The sequence below is a fragment of the Mus musculus genome, chromosome 7 (assembly GCF_000001635.26).
Source record: "Mus musculus strain C57BL/6J chromosome 7, GRCm38.p6 C57BL/6J".
Taxonomy (NCBI): Eukaryota; Metazoa; Chordata; class Mammalia; order Rodentia; family Muridae; genus Mus; species Mus musculus.
The window spans coordinates 52,623,616-52,642,775 of record NC_000073.6 but is presented as its reverse complement, the minus strand read 5'-3'; positions in this window follow the sequence as shown (position 1 = coordinate 52,642,775).

The following is a 19,160-nucleotide window of genomic DNA, read 5'->3' as shown; positions in this document are numbered from 1 at the left end:
AGCATCCACTTATGTGTTTGCTAGGCCCAGGCCTAGTTTCACAAGAGACAGCTATATCAGGGTCCTTTCAGCAAATGCTTGATAGGTACACTGACTTCTTTAATGAGAATTTATCCCCATGATTCCCTCCTATACCAAGTGCTTCTCGACTTACTGTTTTAGTTATGATTATTTTTCCATGAAGAATAGATTCTATGACCAATGCAACCCCTTTTTAAATTTAATTTCATTTTTAATTTGTTATTTTTACACTCCATATTCCATTTCCTGCCCCCATCCACCCTCCAACTGCTCCACATCCCACACCTCCTCCCCACCCCACCCTGTCTCCATGTGGATACCCCCACCCCCATCCCACCTGACCTCTAAATGCCTCTAAACAATTCACTGTGGCTGGCTTACAGTTTCATAATTTCAGTCTATTATCATCATGGCAGGAAGCATTGCAGAATTCAGGCAGACATGGTGATAGAAAAGGAGCTGAGAGTTTTACGTGTTTATGCAAAGGTAGTTAGGAGACTTTCCTTCACAGCCAGCCAAGAGGAGGCTCTCTTCCAGAAAGGGTGAAGCCTCTGCACCAAAACCTGCAGATTCCCGAGTTCAATGTCTGCCAGGGACAGTAAGTTTTGGCCTAGGTGTCTTAGAAATGGTAATTTCAAGGCAAGGTCCCATCCAACTAGCTTACTGTCTGTGCTTAACAAAAGCAGACGGGCAGGGGAGTTGTAGCTCACACCTTTAATCCCAGCATTTGGGAGGCAGAGGCAGGCAGATTTCTGAGTTTGGGGCTACCCTGGTTTACAGAAAGAGTTCCAGGACAGCCAGAGTTACAAACCCCTCCCCCCCAAAAAAAATACAAAAACAAAAACAAAAAACAAAAGCAAATAAATCTTTGAATTCTTTTTCTATTTTAAGAAAAAAAAAATGTATGCTTTCTATCTCCTAAGAATCAAAGGACTGTTGTTAGGGGATATTGATTTATAAGATAATAAAATGAAAACCTGGAGTAAATGACTGGGTTGGCATGTAAAATAAAAGACGGGCCCTTTGTTATGCAGGAGATGAACTATCCAGAGAATTTTGTTTTTTTTGTTTGTTTGTTTGTTTCTTTTTTTGTTTTTTAAATATAAAAAGAGAAAACTGCTTGGAGAACTGAGACACACACACACACAAACTCACACACAAACATGCAGGACATGGACAGAGAAATGTCTTAGAATAACAAGCAAGCAGAATATAGACAGAAATCTCCAGAGAGAAAGCAGAACATAAAGAGAAGCAGACTGGGAAAGCTGTATCAAGCAGAACACAGGTTGTCAGCTTGGATACATGATTTGACTTCAAGTAATTATTTTTGCAACTCCCAACCAGAAACCCATTCTCTCATATCCCCTCTCCAAGTTGAAACTAATTCTTGCCAAGGTTCTGAAAGAGATTTTCCCTAAACCCTACGGAGACAGACATATGAAACAGAGGAGAGGTAACCAGCCATGTGGCATTTAGAATAGAATAAATGGGTTAATTCAATTAGGAGCTAGTAAGAGAAAAATCTCAGTTTTATAGTTTAGGTATGTATTCATAAATAATAAGTATTAGAGTTCCTATTTCAGGAACTGGGACACAGGTGGAAAAGTTCATGGTTACACAGAAATCCTCCTGGGCTGATAATGCACAGGATAGCTGGTGAAAAGGAGGTGACCTAAGAAGTCTTCTAAGTGTCTTAAGGCAGTAAAATACGTTAGTCCAGATTATTTGAGGTGAGAAAACACACTTCTAATCTGAGCCATATCTTCTGCTGGAAGCCTAAATAAGGTCATGAAATTTTGCTCTTTGCCTGCTTGGCTATCAGGTCAATTCTTTATTTATCATTAGGATTACTTTTTTAGGATTCAAACATAAACTGAAGACCAGCTGAGTCAATTAGGTTTGTGGTCTGAGCAACTACGGGATTCTTGGATCTTTTGTTCCCAGCCAGGCCTTTTAATTAGATGGAAACCATCTGTAAATAATTCTAGTAAATACCTTTTATATAGATAGAAGATTCATTCTTTGAGTTCTGTTACTCTAGAGAACCATGACTAATATAGGCATACTGCCATATATTGTTTTTTTTTTCTTTTCTTAAAAGCAACCTATAATATTTGTTTTAGAGAATAGTAATTTAAGTACTTTTTGGATAACTTAAATCCAGACTACAGTTACTTTACATCAAGCTACATTTTGCTATAGATTGCAAAGCTCCTATTGTTTGATGTTTTTCAAACTCACCAAAAGAAACCTCTCTAGATATAGTATAATAGTAAACTGTCTCAAAGATGGTACTGTAGTCAAGCTGATCTGTTCCTTGGTCCTGCCTTGTCTTTTTTGCGGGTTTAGGCAAAGCAATTATTATCTCTAAGCAGTATTGCTTCATCTGTTAAACCAAAGATCTTCAATCTGTGGGTTGTGTCCCCTTCAGTTGTTTGAACTACCATTCTACATGGGTCATATATCAGATATGCTGCATAGCAGATATATTCATTAATATTCATAACAGTAGAAAAATTATTGTTATTAAGTAGCATGAAAACAATTTAATGATTGATGGTCATCATAACATGAGAAGCTGTCATAAAAAGGTAAAAGGGTCACAACATTGGCAAGGTTAAGAACCACTGTATTAAATGCTCAGCATAGCAAATCACTGACAAGAATTGTACATTAAATATTTATTGAAGAAAAATGTGCATAAATGTGTTGAGAACCACTGTATTAAATGCTCAGCATAGCAAATCACTGACAAGAATTGTACATTAAATATTTATTGAAGAAAAATGTGCATAAATGTGTTGAGAACCACTGTATTAAATGCTCAGCATAGCAAATCACTGACAAGAATTCCACATTAAATATTTATTGAAGAAAAATGTGCATAAAGTTGTCTATTTCTTAAAAGTTGACCTCACCACCTATTTTAGATAACAACACATATACACAGATACAAATATACACCCATGTAGTCTTTTAGTATTATTAACCACACCAACACTCATCTACTCATTTACTCAGTACTATCCACCCAATATTCTGTTTGAAAAAGAGTAATATATATTATTCAATAAAGTAGACAAATGCTTTACCCAATTGTATTCAGAGATGCTTCTGTAGGCAGCAAATGGGAACTTATGCAAAGACCCATAATCCGACATTGTTCTGAGGGTAAATCTAAACTGGAGAGCTCCACTGGGCTCTCTTCTTATATCTCTGGATATGTGAGAATAGAAAGATTGTAGGAGTCAGGAGATGGAGGGCATCAGAACAGGACCCATTGAATCAAATAAGGAAGGCTCATATGAGCTCACAGAGAACCATTGTGTCTCTGACTCTATTGCCTGCTCTTGGGACACTTTTTCTTCTGTTGGGCTGTCTAGCTTTGGCTTTTGCCTTATTTTACTCTATTTTGTTCCATTATTCTCGGTTGTTGTCTCTTAGAGACCTTCTCTTCTCTGATGAGAAACTGAAGGGCAGTGGATATGGCCATCAGGGAAATATCAGGATTGGGAGGAGTGGAGGGAAATGAAACTGTGGTCAGGATGTATTGCATGAGCCAACAATCATTTTCAATAAGAGAAAGAATTAGATAAAGAATTATATTGATAGTTGGATATGGTGGTTCCTGTTGATAATCCTAGTCCATGAGAACCAGAGCCAGGATGGTTAATGAAGTTTCCCGGGAAGCCTTTACTATCAAGTGAGGTCATGCCTCTAAAACAAAGCAAAGCAAAACAAACAAAAACACATATACACAAACAAAAACTAAGTTAGATTAGTAGAATAAGCAATGATTGTGAAAGTGTTGTTTGCTGAGTGGGATAACAGTGAACTCACATCTGTTCTTGAGCAGGAGTGTGGAACAGAGGAAAGAAAGTCAAGCTTAAGTTAAAAGTGAGAATGGGTCAACCCTTCACAGCATGTTTACCTGAGACCTTGTGTGTGAAATAGGATCAGAACTTCCTGCACCACATATGACTACAAACTTAGTATTTAATGTGGTCTTTTGTAAGAACAAAAGAGTACGTACCTTGAATTACTTCACAAAGTTGGCTACATTTGAATATCAGCAATGCCAGTGTGAATATGTAAGGAAGAAAAAATAACCCACTTTAAAAATAGTTCCATGATCATGTGGTCACTGTTAGGGAGGATTAGAAAGGCTTTATACGGTCTAAAAAGCAAGTCAAGTGCATGGTTTGTGCAGATCAGGTGGCAGGAAATAAAGACTTAATAACAGAAATTAATTTCTTACAGTAAATGAAAATTTATTTTTGCAATACAACATAATGACTTCTGCCTTGAAATAGAGTCAGGTAGGTCCTTTCATCATTGCTTAGGAAGGTTCTATGAAATTAACCAACTGCCCCAACAAGATAGAAACAAGATAAGATAAACTGAGAAGAACAAAAGCATCTGAAAATATAATTTTGAATGCAAAGCATTCTTTACTGATTTTCCCTCGTGGATTATAATGACTATTTAGTAATTAATGGAAATGAAACGAGGTCAGTTGTGTACATGGGAATGTCTAAGTTAATTTCTTCCTTGTTTAACAGAGATTCTTAAGATTTAGATGTCATTTTGATGGTATTAAAATAATAGGAATAAAGGATTGTCAGTGAGAACTAAGCACAACAATGTAATGTACTACTCCAGGAAAGAATAATCAGGAATCAGGCATTGTTTATAAGAAATAAACAAGGGGCTGGTGAGATGGCTCAGTGGGTAAGAGCACCCAACTGCTCTTCCAAAGGTCGGAAGTTCAAATCCCAGCAACCACATGGTGGCTCACAACCATCCGTAACAAGATCTGACTCCCTCTTCTGGAGTGTCTGAGGACAGCTACAGTGTACTTACATATAATAAATAAATAAATCTTTAAAAAAAAAAAAAAAAAAAAAAAAAAAAAAAAGAAATAAACAAAATGGACATAAGATGAGACAATCTACAGTTAAATTAAGATTTGGTAAAGTATAGTAGAATGTAGTTTTTCAAAAGTTAATACTATAGTATGTAGTTGACTATTGTTATTACTGCTGTCAAATGTCATTTTACTTTAAAGTCATAACACATATTTGCAAACTATATATATACATGTATATATATATATAGTTTATTTTTGTTTTGTTTTGTTTTTTGTTTTGCTTTTTTTGGGGGGAGGGTTAGGTTTTTTTTGTTTTTTGTTTTTTTTTTTTGTTTTTTGAGACAGGGTATCTCTATGTAACCCTGGTTGTCCTGGAACTCACTCTGTAGACCAGACTGGCCTCTAACTCAGAAATCTGCTTGCCTCTGCCTCCCAAGTGCTGAGATTAAAGGTGTGTGCCACCACTGCCTGGCTGCAAACTATATTTTATGTAATAAGAATACATTTGATGGAAAATTCTGCCTAAAATTGTTAACAGAGGCTCCAGGAACCATCAAGGAGAACGTAAAATGTAGTAGTTAATTATCCTTAGATGGTTCTACCATGGACAGTTTAATTTATTGACAGATTTGGTTCTCTAGGCAAGGGCAAGAAGATTGCATTTTAGGAACTGATTTTAATATGCTTTTTTGAATACACACACACATACACACACACACACACACACATATATATATATATATCACTAGGTATTAGCCCACACTTTTGAGCAGATTTCTGCAGAACAATGAAGATGCTCTGTCTTGCAGTGATACTATTTAGTGATGATTATATGAGAATCCCTACAATTATATTAGTTATTATTAAGCTCTTTTATAATAGGAATGCTATTAAGCTTTTTCTGATGTCAGAAGTGAAATGAGAACTCTGCCAGTCTTCAAGTGTCATGAATTAATTGCCTCTGAGATAGAAAGGATATTCTAAGAGGTTTTAAAACCATTAAATAAAAGTCATAGAAAGAGAATCAATGGTTTACTATAGGTGCAAGGAGAGAAGATGAAATATTGACTGGGTTTATCTATATAAAACTTCAGTAATACCCTAGTAACAAAAATTATGGGTTTTAGCTTTCAATGAACCTGTAGAGCTAGTGACAGATGATTAATGTTTAGACATATAATTAATCTTAATGGATATGCATGTAAACATTCTCTGATTTAAGCTTCTTATTTAAGTTATGATTTTAATTTATGTGCAAATGAATGGTGAATTTATTTTACCATGTGATCATGTATTCTGTAACATGTATAAGTGCTGAGGACAAAGAGAGAGGGAGAACATTTTTAGATAGTACTCAAGAATAATCTTTTAGAAAGATCTTTTTAAGAGAAGAACTTTCATAGAAACTTTTCAGAAAGAACTTAGAAATAAAGATTAAAATCACTTTTCAAAAATGTCCCTCTTTTTTTCTGGGACTTCAACTAGCACGCAGGAAGTTAGAGCCAGAGCTGGACAATTCCTGTAGAGATGAATGAGGGCTAATTTACTTAATCCCCTTTTGCTTGTTGTTTTTTATTTATTTATTTATTTATTTAACTCCAGATTTTATTCCTCTCCCAGTCCACCCTCTGACTGTTCCACATAGTATACCTCTTCTCCTCTGTTTCCACGAGGATGCTCCCCTCACCCCACCATACCTCCTGACTCCCTGGGCCCTCCTGTCTCTTTAGGTGCATCTTCTCTGACTGAAGTCATACCCAACAGTCCTCTGCTATATTTGTGTTGGGGGCATCATATAAGCTGGTGTAATCCCCTTATGTTTTACAATGAGGGGCTTAACTCCAGAATCTGCAGTGTCTGGTCTCAGGGGAACTCAGATAGGCAGGTCAGCTACCACAACAAAGTGACATATCTGAAGACAGGAAAAGCTTTTATTATTAAACAGCAACCCTAAATACTTCATGAACTTTGACACTTTTCCCCTTCCTCTACCTCAAGAGGAACTAAGAAAAAAAGAAGTGGTGGGGCTGGCCCCGGCACAGAGGTATAATGGGAAACTATATAAAATATCCATAAAATTTAACAATACCAATGAACTAACATCAACTGTTAACAAATAGAGAAAAAAATATTTTTCATGCCCCACATTTTATGTTTTGCAAATATATAGTTTAGACCAATTCATGACTAATCAGTTTAAAAACACACTTTAACTAATTGGTGAAAACGTATTACTTAAACATACTCTTTATTTGTATAATAAATAAAACTAAATACCAATAGAGTCATAAAAATATGACTCAGTGAGTAATAATAAATAACATTTAAATTTTGTAAATTAAATCTCCTGCAGAAGGAAACAGTTGTGTCATCACTTCAGTAAGCACTGGCATGATTTTATTCCTGGTCTTAGTGGGATGATATAGGTGGAAAAGTAATATAGACAAAGTAACATATCGAATAGCTTTGTTTACACTAAACATTCTTTTTGAAAAAGATCAGGAATGAGTGTATATGAATAATAAGTGTTTTCAGTGAAGTCTTCAACCAAAAGAAATGTCAGAGGTATTAGATGAGAGAGTAGTGAATGTGTTTTTTTTTCATTATGTTACTTAGAAAATCACTAAATGAGTAATATTTGAATTTATACCTCAAGGTAAGAAGAAATTAGACATTGAACAGACCCAGAGTGCAAGAAGAAAGAGCAAGATGAGCCAGAATGGAAGTAAAAGACAGATGTGGAGGCCTGAGACAGATGTAGGCAGGCAGTGCACCATGGTAGGTTAGATGGGCTCCTATAAGGAAGTTAGCACTTTAATTTTAACATACGAAAGTTCTTCCAGAAAACACTTAACTAGTAACTTCAAATATAATTTTTCAGGATGTTATGTAGCTAAGGCTACTTTGTAGCCAAGGCTAGCCTCATTCTCACTATGTATATAAAGATCATCTTGATCATCTGATCCCCCTTCCTCTGCTTCCTCAGTGTTAAGATTAACATGTACACCACAAGCGCTGCTTCAAGTGGTGTAGTCAATCGAACTTAGGACCTCATGAGCCCTGGTAAAGCATTCTAGAAACTCAGCTGTACCCTCAAACCAATGTTGTTACTGTATTAAAGCAGATAAAGAGCCTCACTAGAGGTCAAAATCATTGAATGCTATTTTACCTGACAGCAGTGACAGTTACAAACCATCAAAATTAAAGGCCGTGCTTTCAAGCCTCCTGGCTATTGTGTGCATAATGACAGCTTTTCAGACTTGAGTAAGCCTTTCTGAATTTAAGAGGAATTGTTCTATTTTGTTTGCTAGAAAATATGGCTGAGTACAAAATTCATGTGGCAAATTTCCCTTTCTCACGTTAATGGCAAGATGCATGAAGTTTGCATGTCAATGAGAAAGAAGCACTTGTTCTTTCAAAGATATTCTGGAACATAGACAACAGTGAGAAAATGCAGGTTCCTCCTGTTAATTTAATAATCAGTTGCATCGATTTCAGTTTCTTGCTTTTTATTAATCAAGGGATATAAATTCAAACATTTCCATACCCCCAGTATTATTGTTTAATCAACACAGAAACAACTCATTTGTATCTGATTTCAGTTTAGTACTGTAAAGGTCAATAACAGAGCTATATTCTGAGGAGCATTGTAGATGTGATCTACACAGTGTGTGAAGTTTGCAGTGTACTACACAAACCCAGAAAGCTACAGTTCCCACAAACTGGGTCTTGTATATGACATATAATATCACATATACAAATCCTCATTGATGAAGAACTATACTAACTGCATAGAGTATTGAGAGAGTATTGAACCTCAGCTCCTCATTAAATTTCATAGTTTTATTGGAAATTCTGAAAATTTAGTTTTGAAGTCTGTTTACTTCATTATTTATATATTACTCTTTCATATGAAAATTAAACCATATATTTGTACACATTTTATCTTTTCACAAATTAATAAACTCTTCAGATTAATCAATATATTTTAATTTACAATAGAAATTTGAAGACGTTGGAAGACCAGCTGAAATTTCATAAAGAGAATGGGAAGAGAGGCCCTGGGCAAGGGCAATGGAAAATTGCTTGAAGCATTCTTGTGGAGCCTGAGTAATAGACTTCCAGGCCAAATTTAAAACTAACAGTTCACTAACTGGCCTGAAATCATAAACAGGACACATGTACACCCAAACACTGTGAACACTGAAGAGAGGATAAAAATATTTGGCTTCTCTCTTCTGCCTTCCCACTAGCCTTCTTTCAGAAATCTCAGTTGGTGTAATGTAATAAAAGAATAGGAATTCTAGATAGTGAGAACCTTAAGTCATGTAGCACACACATAGGCGCTCTCTCTCTCTCTCCCTCCCTCCCTCCCTCTCTCTCTCCCTCTCTCTCTCTCTCTCCCTCTCCCTCTCCCTCTCTCTCCCCCCCCCCCCCTCTCTCTCTCATACATAGTGAATAGTCAACAGCTTACTCTATATGGTTCTATTATTTTGGCTCTGTGGTATTGATATCATGCTTCAGTTTAATCACGGTATTTTTCATTTCGTACTCATTCATGTGTGACACATACTACAATACTTGTCATTATGGAATTAAAATGTGCTGTATGCATTTTATACAATGCAGTTGCATAAAAATATTGCCATTATAATGATACATTTCTCATAAGAATGCTGAACAGTTTATTGGAAAGGAGAAACCTTTTTATCCTTCAGTAAAATTGTGAAGCTCACTGTAACAGGGAAAAATAGAGTCTCTCCATGTAAGAGTAAGATGAGCACTGACAGTCTCCAAAAGAGCAGTGCTGGGCTCGCTTGTCTCACAAGCCTGTGAATTATGAAGGTACTTTCTAATGCAGAGGAGAGGGAGACCTTATTCTGAACATGTCAGAAGCCAAAGTAACAAGTCATATTCTAATATCGAGGATATCATAAAAGATTCCTCATATATTTCTCAACTGCATAAGGGTATTTTGTAGATGTGATGACAGTGGTTAATGAGGGTAGGAGTCATTCAAGGCAGGACTTAATGTGGTGTAAACGCTTTATCTCCAACACTACATATTTCTCATAATGTCACCCATCACCTAAACCATATCATGATGAATGCTGTTGCTCTGGGTCCATAGAAAGCGTTGTGTTTGTGGTGACACACAGGACAGAGGACATCTTTATGCACATGTCCTGCTATTTCTGGTTAGCATATTCCCACACATTTCTTTTTTTTTCTACTAACAGAGTCTGGACAACTCTGAATTTTTAGTTCCTCAACATTAACAAGTGTGTGCATTCATTTCATCCCTCGAGATTGGTGAAATATGATGTCATTTCTGGCTTTTTTTTTTGTTATTTTTGTTAACTTTCCTTTTTTTTTTTAAAGACTTCAAGAAGCACGTTATTTTGCTAACCATGCTTCCTTTATAATGCCTGAATTTGTGGTAGGGATCTTATCATGCAAGCATACTAATGTGCAACTTTATGTTTAATTACAATATTTTACTATATTTTCAAAATAATTTTTATATTTAAAGATAACTCAAACATCTCTGCTGTGTGAATAGGTCAAAAATCTAAGTGTTTGTGCCTTAAGTGATCCTCTGCACAATTAAACACAGCTTTATGTCCACTTTCAAATTTTTGTCAATATGATTGACATATACATGTGCTTCTATTTTGTATTTTCATTTTATGTATGTTCTAACATCATGCAAGTTTCCAGTTTAATTAATGGGATAGTAAAGTTGCTAAAGCAGGTGAATTTTCTGCCTGCTCGAGAAATGCTAGTGTATGTATATGTGTGTAAATATCTCTAGTTTGTATTTTAATGATATTGTATTTTACTTTCAGATATCAAACACTTAAAATTTAAAAGGAATTATCTAGTTGTTTCAAGTAGGAAATTTTAAGGACAAAATAATAAATGACTATCTTAAATATTATGTTATTAATTGATAACTTTAAAATTATTACATTTCTAGTCTTAGTGGAGATAATCTCTCAGTAGATATTTGACTCTTGAACTAACTCATATTATTTTCTATGGACAACATATAGCATCAACATATTTGAATAAGTTGGCCAATATTCCCTTTCCAGGAAATAGGACTAACCACCAATGTTAATGTACTGCTTAATCATAAACCATATTAAAGGGTTCTGCCTGCTCCCTTCCATTTTGTTTTATTATGGCTGCAAGGTTATTGAAGAGAATAGTAAGTTTTATGCCTCTCATTAATGATCAGTTCTATGAAAGTGGAACTTTGGATACAAAGACCTTCTTCTTGGGCTTCAGTGTGTCAGCAGTTCTTGGTGACTTGCACAGGGGCAGCCTGTCAACATTTCAAGGACTTGGTCTTTACTAAAACCAGAGGCTATTCTGTGGCTGAGTGAGCTATAAACTGGACTTTATGAGCATCTTTTGATGAACATGACCCTAGTGGCCTTGGGGAGAGGGGAAGGGCTGAGAGAGGGCTGTCCTGAACAAGTTTATATAGTGAGGTTTTCTCCTTCATTTTTATCATGTTTATTACTGTTCAAGCAGTTGAGTTAATGGTTTTGTACAGTCTCTTCTGTTTATGTCTACTTTCTTCATTACTATCTTCATTGTTCTAAGTTTCTACTTTGTGTCTTCTCAACTAGGCACATCCTCTTTCTAAACACATTCCCCATCTTCTATATTCAAGAATTGAGACTGATCTCCCAGTTATCAATAACATGCAAAAGATACTTTGTGCTTGAAGAATAGCTCTACAGCTCACTCCATTTCTTTTTCTCTAAATAAAACACAACAACATTTCCTCACTATTATGCTACTTTTGAGATACTTACCCTAATATTTTAAACATAGCTTTAGTCATACAAGTCTTGATGTCCTATTTAAAGCTATCTCTTGTATTTCTTTATTTGTAAATAAGGGCAAGTTAATTTCTGATATAATTTCTGCATCTTCTTTATTATCATTTTCAAATCTAATATTATAGTAACACTTGGATATTACTGACAGTCAGGGACCATCAGGAAAAATTCCCCAAAAAACATTTTGGTGTAAAAAGTTCACAAGACAAAATAATGTTTATGTCTATACCTATAATATAGATGTTTTTTGTTATGTTAGAAACAAAGAAAAACAAAAAACTCAGATGAATAAAAAAATGCAGCCTTTGAAAATTGTGCCATATCACATGTTTTGAACTGAAAATTCCAGAGGTCTGTGAGATGTTGTACTGTTATCAATGTGTATTGCTCGTGAAACAATATAACAGTATACTGGTAATTAATGGTTTGTAGGAGCAGGTAGTAATAAATATTAATATTTATTTCCTTTTAAAATTCAATATTTTCACTAATATTTGCCTTAGAATTATGGAAGATCTGAGGGTCATCAATGTTACAGGACACTACTCAGAGTTTATTCACAAATCCATGCTCTAAAGGAACTACAAGTGCTGACATTGTAGCCAGAGACTCAGATTTCACCAAAAGCAGACATGGACAAGAGACATGCCTTCCTCCCATTGGTATGAGTCAAGTCATTGCTGGGAAACCTGAGTAGGTGCAACATCAGGCTAGCTATGGGTTTATCATCCCTGTTATCATCTAAGCATGAGGAATATTGTCAGTCAAAAATTACTTTCAGGTTTTACAATACTGGTAGCTGTGTCTCAAATTAAACATAATTATAAACCAATACACTCTGCAAAACTTGAACACACACATGTGCACATATATAGTTACAGAGAGAAAGAGAGAGGAGAAACTGTGACTGTTTGAGATATAAACCTTGAGAAATGTTTAATGATGTTTTTCTGGGGTGGAATAGTATTACTCACCTTTTAATCTTTTCACAACTTTTCTGTTATTAAGCTTTAAATGTTGTCTAAAACTAAATAAGTATAGTTATTTTCCATTCTACAAATTGCAGCCCTTAGCTGTAATCTCAAATTTGCAGTCATTGATTACCTGAGGTCATTGTTTATCATTTGTCACTCTTGCAGTCATGGACCCAATGGACCCCATTGATTTGTATAAGAAATACATAACTAATGGGGACACTGAGATGCAATTATGACCTTCAAAGCTCTTTCATAAAATAATATGGTTCACGTATAAAATCATCATTCAGATGACCATTTTTCTTTTCTGCAATTCTATTAAACCTGATTTGATACTGAAAAGTTTTGTGCTTTTGTCTACTCATCTCAGCAAAAGGGGGTGGCAGGGCTGAAAGTAGAAACAAATGTAGGCTTCTAATTATTTCTATATACTTCAAAAGAATAAATCACTTTGCTGATGAGGGAGGCAATGGATGTTCTGTCTTGGAATCAAATAAGCTTTGAGCATTAGTGGAACTAATTTATGTGTAAACAGAGAAGGGAAATGAATTACTTTATTGAGAGAACTTCAGAATAATGATGTCATGGAGGTGAACACCCATAATCTATCTAAATTTTAGAAAATTAGAAATTAAATACATAATTGTATTACAGCCTTAGAAAATGTGTTGTATTCTGCTGTCATTACAGGGGCTTACTCCAACAAGACTAAAATGTCAGTGGGTAAGGAAGTCATGGAGATGAACTACTCTGGAGACAGTCTCAGGAAACAGTCTGCTTTACTGTGTGTGAACAACTATTTATATAGTGGAAAACTACTGACTGATGGGTTAATGTACTAACTCAGATTGGACAGTGAGCTCTCATACCACCTGGGTTTAGATTTGAAGAAGCATAGAAAAGGAGACAGGGGGAGTATCAGGCCAGCCACAGCAGGTACTCATAGACTTCAGAATTCAGTGTTTTGAATATTCAGAATTCAGGGAATATTCAGAATAATGGTGTGCTATGTTTCATATTTAGAAGCACAGTGTGCCAGGTAGGCCGACTGCCAGGTAATGCCCCATTTTATCCTACAGAGTTCTTAGCATAGGAAAATGAATGGAGAACAAAAGTGCTTTAGCATCTTCCTTATAAGGCTAAGAATCTTAGGAGTGAGGATTTATGAGTCACCTTATCTGCAATAGCCAAGTCCTCATCAAGAACGTTAGTAAATATGGTATATTTGAGCTCTTCAGTTTTAACTATATAACTTTGTTAATGGGCTGAAATATTATAGCAATGATAAATTTTATTTAAATGGAGAGAAGCACAGGTTTGAAATGACACACCAAGAACCAGTCTCTAAACCCTCCATGTGCAGTTAGGTCTTTTTTCCCCAAAACTTCAAGTTCTTTGAACACCTGCTAGTACTAGTCTTTCTTTTTTTTTTCATTTTCTATTAGATATTTTCTTCATTTACATTTCAAATATTATCCTGAGAGTCCCCCATACCCTTCCCTGCACTGTTCCCCAACCCACCCACTCCCACTTCCTGGCTCTGGCATTCCCCTGTACTGGGGCATATGATCTTCGCAAGACCAAGGGCCTCTCCTCCCATTGATGGCCGACTAGGCCATCCTCTGCTACATATGCAACTAGAGACACAGTTCTGTGGGGTACTGGTTAGTTCATATTGTTGCTAGTACTATCTTTAACTACTTAATATGCTAGAGTTCTTTAAATATTGCTTCCCACCTCTAGAAAAATATCCAACACACAGATCTTTCTTGACCTTCAACTTAAAATTTCTATTGTACTGACTGATTCATGTGAGTGAATGTTTGTTTTCAATGGCATATGTAAGAAAGAAAAGAAAGACATATGGGCACAAGTTCTGACACTCACTGCACAGCACAGATAGCGTCTACTTTCAGCCTGGATCTAGGCTGCATCTACCTCACTGACAGTAATCAACGAATCATTTCCACATTCTTTTTTTGTTTTTTGTTTGTTTGTTTGTTTGTTTGTTTGTTTGTTTTTTGAGACAGGGTTTCTCTGTGTAGCCCTGGCTGTCCTGGAACTCACTTTGTAGACCAGGTTAGCCTCTAACTCAGAAATCCGCCTGCCTCTGCCTCCCAAGAGCTGGGATTAAAGGCATGTGCCACCACGCCTGGCACCATTTCCACATTCTTGGTGGTAAGGATAGTTATCTTGACTTAATATGAAAATATATTCATTTAGCAGTCAAATAATGTCAAATACACAGAGATGCTTAGCACTTGTAGAGCACATCCTAACTGTATCAGCTTCTAAGTGGAAAATATAATGAGGACATGGGTATCATGGCATGGTAAATCTTTATAAGTGGTGAATGCTCACCTCATCCAGTCATCTCTGTCTTAATATTCTGACTGTAAGGCCTTTGCTTTAAAAATGCATTTACATTATTTATTAAGGGCTTGATTATTTGCATACATGGATATGTGGGAACTATTTTCCATTATTTACTGAAAACCTATAGAAAGGATCGATATCAAAGTGATTATTCTGAAGCTGAGTTAGTTAATAATACTGTAAAGAGGTCATTTTCTCACCCCCATGTTCTTTGCACATCTGCACTACTTATCTCTCATTGATGGCAAGTGGGCTTCAGTTCACACAGCAGTGTCAAGTGATGGGAAGCAGATACTTGAAGCAAACTTCAGAGGGAGATGGTGAAGCCAGGTCCAGCAGGGAACACATTTTTGGAAGGTTCTACAGTCTCCCTTGTGCCAGTGACTAGGATTGCTGTTTGACGTATTTGTGCCACATGCCTGTGTTATTCTCTTTTGTTATGTCCTGAGAATCTTCTGTTGATCTGGACTAAGTGAGTGGATGACAGTTTATTATTTTTCTTACATTTGACCCAAGTCCTGCATCTTATTTGTCACCAATATTATATTACTTGGTCTTTAGTTACTCACTAACATAATTAACAAATTGGTATAGACTGTTCTTTATGAAGGTGTTATAACAGTCTTCACAGATCAATTAAGCTTTATTTATAAAAATATTTTTGAGTCAAATATCATACTAAGTGACTCTAACATGACTTAATAATTTTTATCCTTGAAAGTCTAATAAGAATGGGGGCAGATCAGTACAGGGGAACGTCAGGGCCAAGAGGTGGGAGTGGGTGGGTGGGGGAGCATGTGTGGCAGGGTGTGGGGGACTTTTGGTATAGCATTGGAAATGTAAATGAAATAAATACCTAATAAAACAAAGAATGGGGGCAGATAAAATCATAGAAGAAATATGGCAATTTGTTTTCTGTTGAAAAGTACAAGCAGATTCAAGAAGTCAGAAGACAGGTAAGTGACCCGAAATGGGTAGGGATAGATAGTGACTCTTCTTGAGACGAAGTGGGAGTCTATTCTCTATATTCTAGAACTTACAAACTGTAAGTGGCTTGTATATTTATTTTACATGTCTGGATGACAAACGTGGGTATTTGTGACAATCAGACTGAGGTGAGTCTGCATAGTGAGGAGTCCTCTTGAACAGAGTAAAGAATACACATACCTGAGCTTCAAAGTTGCATGTAAAGTGAAAACTGGCAGGCTGTCTTTACGTAGATTTATCAGAAACTAGAAAAGTGTTCATGATAAAGAAACAGAAGCATTATAAAAAGTGAATGACCAATGTAATAGAAAATATGCAATATAGAAATATAAAAAGGAGGCAGAAGATTACAGATGGGTGGGGGCAGACACAAAGACAGGAATGTGTGCAGGAGAAATCAACCACAAGTATGTATACATAAAATGCCATAAATAAATGGGGTACTTTTTATGCTCCTTTTGAACAGAATGGAAAGTGTGAATGCTATTTTGAACTATTAATAGACAATATTAATTAGCAAATTATTTTCAAAGATCTGGCATATGCCAAATTGTTGTAAGATCTCCGAAAATAATTTAATCAGAGTGCTTAATTCACTGTTAATTGCCAGTATAAATCTGTTTTCTGGTATATTTGGTTATAATCTGTTAATATGTCTAACCTAAGACAACAAAGGGCAGAAAAATAAATAAGATAATATCTTTCCTTCATATTCACTGTTTGAAATTTTGTTATCAGACACTTAGAAAAAGTATCAGATAGATACCCAATTCTATGGGTCACTTTTACAGGTCATGAACCCTTTGGAGTCATGTATCTTCTATTTACATTACAATTCATAACAGTAAAATTACATAACTGCAAAATTATAGTTATAAAGTAGCAATAAATGAATTTTATTGTTGGGCTCACCAGACCATGAGGAACTGTATTAATGGATTGCAGCATTATGAATGTCTAGAACCACTGCTCATTGACTTTGGCCAATGTGGAGGTTAGTGGAGGAGATAGTCTTCTAGACTACACGTGTGTATGAGATGGAAACTGATAAATTTTCAAATTTACAACAAGCAAAATCACAAAAAGGTTCTTTCTCCTTAGTGATTTACTCAAGACAGCACAATTTATAGTACCAAAGAAATCTGTATTGAGCTAAACATCCTTGTAATAAATCTACCTGGGTTATGTTAGCAGAACTATGACTCTTTTTTGAACTCCCAGATTCATAGCTTGCAAATACTATTCCTATAGCATTCTGAAAAGTAGAGACATGTCCCCTCACCACTGTGGGATAAAATGTTTTTCCCTGTATGCTATTATGAGCATTTTATCTCTGTTAACTGTCTTTTCTGCCATTCACAAAGAGATTTTTATAGTCAGTGAAACATAATTCAAACAAGAATTCTGTGCATCCATGTAGTATCTAAAATCAAATTCTCTCAGGACTTTAGTTACTTCACATGAACTTCAACTTATTAAGAATGTTCAAATTCCCACTTCCTATTCCAAAGTTTTGCCCTTTCCAAAAGGAGGGCTGACGAAAAGGAGGTGAGAGTTCCATGAAACGGACACTTGTTTTTCAACTGGAAATATGAATTCTTGGTTCCATAATTTTCCAAATGGTTTCTTTTGTATTAAATATAGATACATGAAAACCAAATTTATCATATAATAAACTCCTCCTTATAATAATTACAACTGAACATCAATCACCTATACTGTGCCAAATATTTAGTTACATTTTTGTGCTTTCACTGTTTAGTTAATGTAAAAACATTGCTATATGTAACTTGTTTTCAATTAGCTAGATAAATATAGTTTCATTGGTTGATGCTACAAATGTTCTTAAACACTACTATAAGATATATTGTTGTAAAAAAGATATATTATTGTAATAAAATCTATAGAAAATGTTCACTGCAAATATGACCTATTCAAAGTAATTGGACTGACCTTTTATACTGAAGATTTAGTTTCTCCTAGGAAAGCAGGTATTCTATTTTATAAATAGAATTAAGCATAGACTTCATTTTCTTATTAAAAAAAAAACTGTAGCCCTTATCTAAGCCAAACTAGGTACATACTACATGCAAGTAATGCAGTACCAGGGCTTACTGCACTTAACTGCTAAAGACAGAGGCCCAGGGTACTGCAGATTCCCCATGTGCAGGCTGCAGAGCAGGCATGCCTTCCCAGAAGTTGTCTGGAAGATAGGTCAGTGTCATGAATGTACCTTTCTAAGGGAAGAGTTTTATTTACATTGTCAGAATACCAGTTACATGTAAAGTCAAACAAGAATAATCTGGAAGAAACATAAAAGGAAGATTTTTTTTTTTTTGTAGCAGGTCATTTGAGCTGACCAGAAAACACCACAAAGGCCCTTAAAAAACACTGAAATAAATGATAAAAACCAATATGCTATGTAAAATTGGAATTTTCAAGTCAATATATTCCATAGTCCTTGTATTATAAGTGATTATTCTCAAAGTTGAACACAGCATCCTAACTTCTCCCTTGGAAATCTCGATATCTCTATGTACAACAACTAAACAGTGAGCTTACCAGCAAATAATGACAGAATATCCACTAAAAGCTGACCAAGCCTCTTCAGTCAATCAACAGGTTCTGCAGTGCTGGAGAGAGTATAAAAAAGAAAACAATTAGATAACACTGTAGCATGACCCCAGTCAATTCTGAGACTGAAGGCACATTTATTTTTTCCCAATCTGTTTTTATACCATTTTAATTACATGCAAGTATTAAGGGGGAGCAGTACAAGGTGGAACAAGCAAAGCAATAAGCAAAGTCCCATGATCACTCCTGTGACAGTTGTTTCCAAGGGTTTGTCAGAAGGACCAAAATACCTGAGCCCACTCCCTTGTCCAAGCCCCCAAATCTGATTCTTTCCTGAGGCCTACTTCTTTTGTTCCACCCTAAGATTAAGATTCTTGCCTGAACTTGCTTCCCTGTTATAGTCTAAAATTAGTTTCCTGCCTGAACTTATTTCCTTGTCATGCCCTAATGTCAGATTCCTGCCTGAAGCCCATTTCTGTGTCCTCTGCAATGCCA